Here is a 9,875-nt window from a genome sequence, read left to right as displayed (position 1 = left end):
TTCAGAGATGGGGAAACTGAGGCACAGCAAGATGTGACTTGTCCAAAGAAACCCCTGGTTAATAATGAAAAGCCATGTCCCCTGTCACTGCCCCATGCATTTCCACCACACTCATGCTGTCTAGTTTTCTGTTATAAATTAGGCAGTTGGAGAAGGCAAAGTGTGCTTGTGGCCCTAGCAGTGACGACGTCCTCACTGCCCAAGCTGCTACCCCTCACCCCTTTGCCATGCTGCCAGGCCTCTCCCAGTTGCCCGTTCTGTCTTGTGATTGTCTCTGTGTATTTACGAAGGGTCCAGTGTAGCAGTCTCAGTGCTTTCTAGGGGTAGGGGGTGCATTTGTGTGTCTGCTTATCACTGTGTCACGTGGGTCTGAGTTGACAATGTGACCTCTGACCTGAGGGGCAGATTGCATGTCATGGGATATGCTCAGCTTGAACCTTGATGAAGTTCAAGTTGTAAAGCAACCAGTTTGCTTCTTGAAAAGGGGCAAGACATTGAAAGAAAGGGAGCTCAGACGGAAAGATGGGATGCGGCATTGTCTGACTGGGGTCAGGGACAGCAGTTCCGCGTGAGAGAAAGGAAACCTGTGTGTCTGTGTGAGAGAAAGAAGGAGGGGCACTTCCGTTATCCCAGGCTGATGTGCCACAGAGACAGGAAAGTTTCCTCAGAGAAGACAACCAGCGTGAGGTCTCTGGGCTAGAGGGGCTTCCCCATCACTACCCTCCAGGGTTCTCTTAATGACAAAATTCTGAGCATAGAGGTTCCCAAACTTTCTATCACTTTCATGGCACCCCTAGGCCAAAAAAATAATTAACAGTTCCATTTGCTAAGCAGCTTGGCCCAAATGACTTAACGAGTATGTTCTAACAAACAACTTAGTAGCCACCCAGACAACCATACATATGAATTGAAAAGTAAAATTTTTGTTTCATTCTTAAATACTCACAGTAAGCTCCTCGTGGGGTGGTGCCCCTATTGAGCTCTACGAAACTGGGAATCAGAGTGGGCACTGCCACCTGCGTTTCCTGCTCCGCGTTGATGTTCACAGATCTTTTTATCACAATAAACCCCGGGAACCCAGCTTTGTACGTGGGTTTAGTGTTGAAAACGTGAGTGACCTAGAGCTAGTTAGTTCATGTGGAGTCCCATGGATGTCGCCTAGTTTCCCTGGGCTCCGAGGACACGTGGGCACAGAACACGGGCACTTCCAAACCTGCCGGTGAGCTTGTCAGCTCACCTGCCGGGATACTAATCCTGGCCGTACAGCTCACTGTGACTTTGGGCAAATTACTTTAGCTTCTAGTTCTTCAGTATTCCCATATATAGAAAGGGTATAGTAATAATACCAACCTCATAAGATTTTTGGGGGGTGGGGGTGGGATTAAATGACGTTCCTGCATGTAAAAGCATTTAGCACAATGGTCATCCAGTGGACACTGGGTCGGGCTCAGTGCTCAACGCTATATAGACTTACGGACCAACCACACATACTCATTTGGAGAGAAAGTCTCAGGTTATAAAATCATTATTAGAACCCTCTTTCACTTTCAAATTGCCCTGGTTTGGAAGATAAATTATATGGTTAGGCTATCTTTATGTTTATTTACTTATTCAGTGCTCCTGCACGTTGCGGGCACTGCGATTCATGTCCGGCATTCACACTCCGGGGGCCTGCTCTTAACCACCAGAGCAGTGCACGTGCGCGTGAATGAACCCCCCCCCCAAAGATATTTTGTAATATCTGGAGATATTTGTGGTTGTCACAACTGGGGAGTTATGACTGGCATCCCGTGGGTAGGGGAGAGGCCGGGGCTGCTGCTGAGCCTCCCAGATGCAGAGGACAGTCCCCCAACAAAGAACTGTTCAGCCCAAAATACCTATAGGGCTGAGCTTGAGAAATCTTATACTAGAGGCTATGACTTCTTGGGATCTCACCAGACTTTACCTTTTGTTGTTGTCTTCTGTTGTAAAGACCCACTAAGTGGCGAAAGCCAGAGATGTTATCATTTTCCCGATAGGGGTTGCACCAAAAACTCTCTGACCCCTTCATCTCCAACCCACGGCGAGTCTCAGAGCCTGCTCTGGCCCCAGGTGTGCACGGCTGCCCAATCCCCTTGGCCCAGGGGGCCGGGCTCTGAGTCATCAGGGTGGGACGACCTCATGTGCTCTTCGGAGACAGGACGGCAGAAAACATGGGCTGAGCCTTCGTGAGAGCTGTATTTATTGCTCATGGTCATTAACGGCTATTACTATCATGCTCTTCATTCTTAGATAAAATTGTGGAAATGGAGACAAGGATCCACCAAGTGTAAACATAGAGTCTAGGTCTGGGCTGAAGAGAAGTCTGCATGGAGGTATAACTTCTGTGACTGTTTATATTTTTAACCAAACAAGAGGAGGGGACTTTTTCTTTGTCTGGTTGTTTTACTTTTCCTCTGGAAACATTTTATAAAGTTGCATGCAAATGCTTATTGGCCCATTGTTTCTTCTTCAGACCTCTCTGTGAGTAGTCTATTCTCTATCATCTATCTGCCTATCTATCTATCTATTGATCTTGGATTTGAGACATAAGTCCTTGCAGAGACCAAAGTATCTCCTTGCAAAATTAGGATCTATTCTAGAGCAGGATACAAGGGGTGTTCATCCGTGTGTAAAGACTTGAAGTCTCCCTCCTTCCTCTGCTCATCTATCTTGTCCAGGAGGGTCCCCACCACATCCCTGGCCCAGTTGTCCTGAGAATTCGCAGCAAAGTAACCCCCTCAGCCAGGCCAGTAGGGTAAAGGGAGGCCAGTTTATGCTCTTAGAAGCTCCTTGTGCTCCTTCTTCAAGGAGGCCCAAGAGTCCCCAGGTAGACAAGGCACTGAGTCTCAGCACTTGCAAAAGTGGAGAGGCCTGCGAGAGCCTGGAGAAGGGCAAGTGCTTTCATGCGCCTCTGGCCTGTCATCATCTCTACTCTCCAGGGCATAGCTATCAGGCAGAGGAAAGAAGTCCAAGGAGACATGGGGAACTGGAAAAGCTAAACCCAAGTGGAACAAATGATCAGCCATCTGATTTTGAAGTATTCACATGCTAGGGCCCAGGGCAGGGATCTTCAAATGAGATCTGGTGGTCTGGCCACAGCCAGCATATTCAGTGCTTTAGATACACTAGAAAAAGTGCCTGCCCTGAGCAGACAGTTAGAGAAAGACAGTTCTTCCTCAGAGTGGATGCAGCCTAGGCTCTGGGCTTGGCATCAGGGCCAGCTGGGCTTCAGCCCCTCAGGTGGGCGTCCTTTGCAGGGAGCTACCGGCACATTGATTTGCTCTGGCTCTGCCTCGTGGGTTGTGGGCTTGTGACAGCGAGGATTGCCCTTCTCCCTGGCTCTTCCACTCACCTGCTGGTGGTTTCTGCCCTCAAAGCCCACCCCCATGCCCTGTCACACCCAGTGCGCCCACTAGGCGAGAGTGTGTCACCAAGCCAACCCGTTGCCTGGGGAATTTCCTCAACTCACTGTTGCGGGCATGTTGTCTGAGGAGATGAAGAGAGGAGAGCAAGGGTCAGCCTTGTAGCAACTGTGAGGGCAGACGCCCTTGTGCTGGCGGCCAGGCCTGACCACTGCGGCTGCAGTCCTAGTGTGACTAAACCTTGTGTCCTGAGGCAGACAAAGAAGGCGTGGCTGGTCCTAAAGAAGCCCCTGATTCCCTGAGGGTGTCTTAGGAAGTAGTGATTTAAGGAGGGATCAACCACCACCTCTGAGGTAACTTTGGGGAGAAGGAGCAGTGAGGAGCTGGAGGACTGGCAGTGTAGGGAAGAATAGTAACAGTAATAAATAGTAATAGTAATAGTAATAATAGCAGCAATCAAATACTTACATGGCAACTACCCTAGTCCAGGCTCTGTGTTAAGCACTTACTTGTATTAGCTCATTTAAACTTCATAACAATCCTGTGAGGTAGTGTGGTGGTTGTAAAATAGAGCTGCAAACTTTTTGTCAAAAGGTGGAGACTAATTCTCATTTCCTTGCTTAAGAACAGGACTGATTTCCTCTACTGAGTGAACGTAGCAGAAATGATGGGCTGTGACTTCACAAGCTAGGTCATACACAGGCTATAGCTTCTGCCTGGCTCCCTCTCTGGTATCACTTGCTCCGCGGGAGGTAACCGCCATGTTGTGAGGACCCCCAAGCAGCCCACTTAGGGAGAAACTGGGGCTCCTGCCAACTGCTCGCACCCACTTGTCGGTCACATGAGTGAGCCACCTTGGGGACAGACCTTCCAGCCCAGCTGAGCCTTCAGGTGAGCACAGACCTAGCCCCCAGCTGACTGAACCTCTTGAGAAACCTCATGACAGAATCACCCAGCAGGCAGCTCCTGACCCACAGAAACAGAGAGATAATAAATATTTTTTTGTTTTAACCCACTAAGGTTTGGGGTAATTTGTTTCACAGCAAAACATAACACATTCAGGCTGGTATTTATATTATCTTTATTTTTGCAGGTGTGGAAACAGAGCGTAGAGATGTCATGGACTTGGCCTGAGGTCCTACTGAGTGAGACCTGAAACCATGCCACCTGGCTCCCAGCCCCTGTGCTTAACCCGCCTGTGAACCTGTCAACTCAGAATCACAGGGAAACTGAGGGCTGTACGGGAGACAGGGCTCCGGGTCCTCAGCAGTCGCCCCTGCAGCCTGAGTGCTCTTGGGTCGCGCCCATTGTATCAGTGGGCTCTCGTCTTCCTGTCCACACTGGGAGCGCCCAGGGGTCTTTCCAATGCGTTTCTTTCCGCTTAAATTGGCCCAAATGAAATCCTTTTGTCTATCACCAAAGTGCCCGATCAACGAGAGACCTGCTCTCCCCAAGTCCTGTTGTTGTAAAGATGGTCTTACTTTAATGGCAGCCAGATTTCCTCTAAGACAGGCACCTAAACTCATAAAGGGATCTTGGTGTCACTTTGTGCCATTCTTGCAAGGAGAGATGCAATCAAAGCCTTCAAATACATTTTTTTTAAATTTTTATTTTTCAGTTATAGTTTACAGTCAATATTATGTTGTTTCCAGTGCATAGCATAGTGATTGGACAATCATATACTTTACAAAATGGTTCCCTGATATTTCAAGTACTCACCTGGCAACATATATAGTTATTACAATCAAATACAAATTTTTTAACTTAGGAAGGAACTTGGTATGGGGTGGTCCATTTCTACTTAAGTGGCAGTTTTTCTCTGTGTCCCCCATTGGCCAGGAGTCACACTGGCCAGCCTAGGACAGAGAGCAGCCTACTCAGTACACACTGGCAGAGCGTGTCCCACATGCCAGACACCAGGCCAGGACCAGAAACGGAAAGGCGGGAGGTAAGTGACATCAGCACGAGCCCAGAAGAGCCTTCTTCAGTCTAAGATGTGGCTTCACAGACATTCTGCATGTCCCAAGGAGACCACGGGCGAAGGTCTTACACAGTGTGTTGCATGATTCCTCTTGCATCATTTTTTTCTACTTTATTTGTTCTGTGTGTTTCTGATTACAAAACAGGAAGATTTGGAAAAGGCAAGGAATAAGTCAGAGAAAATAAACATAATCATTATTCTTTCACTAGAAATAACCCTGTGGGATTTTCCTGTTTAGACTTTCAGTGTCTTTCCTGTGCATACAAGGCTGTCTGTAGGCATGTGGGTATTTTACAAATTAGGGTTCATGGGTCACACCCTATTTGGTAATATGCATTAAATTTTTACTTCTGGGACATTACGCATCTGTTCTGTTCTTCAGTTCTCCGGAGCACATGACTGCCTTATGAGTAGCTCAGCCCAGCTCCTACTGCTCAGGGCTTGGCTGCAAGGGAAGACCTATAAACCACACACAGTCTCCCGCTACAGTTCCCGGAGGCTAGTCCTTGCTTCAGTCTCTACTGGTCGAAAGTGAAATTGAGGAAAACACAGACCATGTAGTTTAAGGCTAAATACATTCACTTTTAATTGCAAGATTATGTTCTGCCTGCTTTTTTGTTCAAATTTTCTTTCTTTTACGACAGAGTGTTTGTGACAGTCATTAAAAAAAAAAATCCTATGTAAAAAAGTTGACAGTCCTAAGTGACTTATTGAGATTGATAATAGAAAAAAATGATCCTGACCTGTGCCTTCCAGAACGCCAGGATCTTCTGCTCTGGGCCTCCAGGAGAATTCAATTACAGCACGCCAGCCCAGCTCCTGGCAATAACAAGGACACGTGGATTTATACAAGTACAGGCCTCTGAATTTAAGAACACTGTCACGTTAATGGTCTTATCTCATCCTGAGGACAGCTCTCCAGAACAGGTAGTATGGACAGGGTTTAGCATGGCAAAGATCGTCCAATTCTCATGGCTTGTTGGGGCCCTCGTCCAGCAGACCCCCAGCCCAGTGAAATTGGAGGGGCCCTTCTCTGAGCTGCAGCTTCATTTGAGGTGATGCTGAGTCCCACACAGAGTCTAGATGTGCAGTGGCAGAATCGAACTTAATAGAACATTCTGAAATTCCACTCCAGGAACCACAAAGCCACAATGCACATAAATGGTCAGAAACCCAGGCCTGGGGGTCTCTGCTACCCCCGCTCATCCTGTTGCCCTTGGGGCTGTGTGTTTAACCTCTCTGCACAGCCCGCCGAGGTGCGGAGTCCCTGGCGTGAGCAGCCACAAGCCCAACAATGAACATTTGCAGGAAATGCCCTATCATTTGGCTGGCGGCCTCCAAGGTTTGATTCTGGGTCTTTAGCTCACTGGCTCTGCTCCCTTGGGCCAGTGACATCATTTCTCTAGACCTCTGTTTCCTCTTTTATAAAATGGAACTAATAATACCTCTTGCACAGGCTCCTGTAAGATAATGACTGTCAGGGCCCAGCACAGTGCCTAACCCATAGTAAGGACTGAATAAATGCAAGATTGTGTTATTGTTTCAGTCCTGACACTTAAAAAATTTTTAAGTAATTGAGGAATTAAATACAGATGAATGAATGAAGAGAAAATTTTGAGGTTTTGTGTGTCTTCCAGATCTCTCTCTTGGCTGTCTAAGGCATGGTGCTTTGGGAATCTGCTGTGAAAATGTGGGAACAGCCAGGAGTGGAGGAAAGAGCCATCGACACCGCCCCTGCCCCCGCAAACAGATAGAGGACATTAAATAGCAAGGCTGGAGGAAATGGTACACGAGGGAAATAAATGTTAAGAGAAGTGTAGTTGGTGTAGGACATATTCTGAGAATGGGGTCTTTCCTCTTCTGGGAATTATAAGCCAAGGAGATGCAGGTCCCAAAAGAGAGACTTGTCGAGAAAGGGGGAGTCCAGTGAAGGCCTAAGTCACCAGAGCTGGGGCCATGCTGAAGGGCTGGGAAGACACACTAGGCCCTGAATTATGCACTCAGTGGTCCGTTTCTTTGTGCTGCATGTGTTCACCAGCCGGCAGCCAATGGGCAGCCTCCCAAGAAGGGCTTCAGGAGCTAATGAAAGAGGCTTTGCAGCGCCAGGGCCCTCAGAGCCTAAGGAGTTGAGTGTATTAGGCATACTGTACTGGAAGCCCCGCTCAGGATCTGTGTGCCCCGGGCACCGCCTTTACTCTCTTGGGCCTCAGGTCTTTCTCTCGCAACTCAAAGTGTTGAACAAAATAAGGTCTGGAAAACCTGCCAGCCCGGGTTTGGTAGAAGTCTGGGGAGACCTTTACAAGTTCTTCCACACTGCCCCCTGGTGGCACTTGGCTGCAATCACCATTGTCCCTCAAAGCTCAGGTATCTATCCGTCTGTCCATCCGTCCATTCATCTTTCCTTCTTTTCACTCAAAAATACTGATAAGCACTCCACCAGTTTTGAGGACTCCATACTAAATGACACATTGTTCTTGTCCTAAAGTAAAACTCACAAAACATATGTAGACAAAGAGGTCCATCAAGGTCTTGGACGAAATGTCACGGGAGATGGATGAGGATAGTACCTGGCTCTCCTGGGGACCCAAGCAGAATGCTAGTCAGTCATTCAACAGATAAGCACTGAAAGACACACAGAAATGAGCTGGGGTGGGGGAAAATACAAACACCAGTCGTCATGGAAGTCACTAGCAGGGGAAGGGTAGACATGGGAAAGCCGAGGAAGAGAATCATTCTGCATCCGTAGGCTCCCCTCCCCTTGTGCAGGCCTGTGGGGCTCCTGACAGGCACTGGGGGCAGGGACTTCTTTGGGACATTGCCTTTAATTTACTTTCTGGGCTTTTCTAAAGAAACAACCCATTAGAGCATTTTGTCACTCTCTCCCACCAAATAAGGTTTCATCTGGGGGAAAACTAAAATCCAATGTTTTAAAAACGTTTTTTCTGTCCCTGAAGCCTAAGTTTGATGGCTGCATTGATCTTTGGGGCCACTTTAATGGGCCTTTGTTTCTGCTGAGGAAAAAACCAGAGTTGAGTCTTAAGGGGAAAGGATGTGACAAATCCGAGCCAACTGCTCTGTTGCACTAGGGGACAGTGTCTTCCCCATGGGCCTGCTGTGCCTCTGAGGAATGTGTCAACTCTTCATTTCTAGAGGGAGGGGAAGAAAGAAACCTGGGTCCATGTCTGGGGGACAGTGACAACTTGAAGGAGCAGAGCTACACAGAGCAGGGCTGACCAGATGGTCCTTGCAGCTGTGGTCTGAACTCAGAGGGGCCGAGTGACACCCAGTGAAGAGACTGGGTGCCTGCGGCTGGAGGGGGCTGGCACGATGGTCCTTTGGATTTTTAAGGATGAAAATGCCCTGGAAATTGGACCTGGAGACATGGATCAAACGTCTATTCATATGAATATACACATTACAGAAATACTGCTGGGGGACGTAGACTAACTTGATAGCTATTCTTCTGAACCCCATTCTGTGACTGGAAAATTTCCAGCATTATGGGTCTTACCTCCCCACGGTGAAAGCCTTGATACTGGCTTTCCCAGCCCCCTTGCAACAACGGCAGTACCCAAAACCTTGCCAGTCAGACATCCATGACAGACTTGTCCTCCAGGAGAGACAGGAGAAAGCTGGGGCTGCACAGAATCCATTCTGGGATACGGCTTTAGGGCACAGTTGTGGGTTTCTGGCATCCAGTGGCCAACCACAACAGTGTGAGCTGAACAGAGCATCTGTCTGTGCCCTGCGGTGGTGACCGTGAGCGCTCCACTGGAGCAGCCCCCACAGTGACAACACCGTTCTTGATTGGGAAGCCTCCAAGACCGATTCTCCGAGCCTCCCCTCAGCGATCTGTGGATTACATAACGCCCTTTTCTGTTTAATCCAGCGGAGCGGGTTTGTATGTGAATTTTGCTCCTCGTGTTAAGGTTTGCCTTAACCTCAGAGCCCTTTGGCCTGGCTTCATCAGAGCCCCAACCCCCTGGAAAACAAGCAGTCTTAACCAAGCATTTCCTGAGTGCAGGCACTGCGTCCTTTCTTACTACAACCAATGCAGTAACGAGGTTATAAGGCCTGGCTACCTTTCTCCTAGTTTACTTTCCCTCTCTCGAAACTGCATTGCAAAATCACCCATTTCGGTCCTGCCAACCACATCACCTCCCCTTTCTCCCTCTTTCTCTCCTCCCTTCCTCTCTCTCTAAGAGTAAATAAATAAAACCTTTAAAAAAATAAAAACTCATTACAAAAGTAATGCATGGTACAAGCAATGTTAAAATATCAAGAAAAAAATAAAATAAAATACTGTAATTTTTAAATGACCCATAATTCCAACCATCCTTCAATAACTACTATTAACATTTTGATATCATTTTTCTTTCTTTTTTCTATGTGTATGAACACATACATAGTTTTGAAAATAAAAATGTGTAATACTCTTGAAAATATGCATTTTCCCATAAATAATGTTGCAAACATTTTACATGGTATTAAATATTTTTCTACAACACCTA

The sequence above is a fragment of the Pteronotus mesoamericanus genome, unplaced genomic scaffold (genome assembly GCF_021234165.1).
Source record: "Pteronotus mesoamericanus isolate MK-2021 breed Mesoamerican mustached bat unplaced genomic scaffold, CSHL_Meso_final contig_24, whole genome shotgun sequence".
Classification (NCBI taxonomy): domain Eukaryota; kingdom Metazoa; phylum Chordata; class Mammalia; order Chiroptera; family Mormoopidae; genus Pteronotus; species Pteronotus mesoamericanus.
This window is presented reverse-complemented; position numbering follows the sequence as displayed.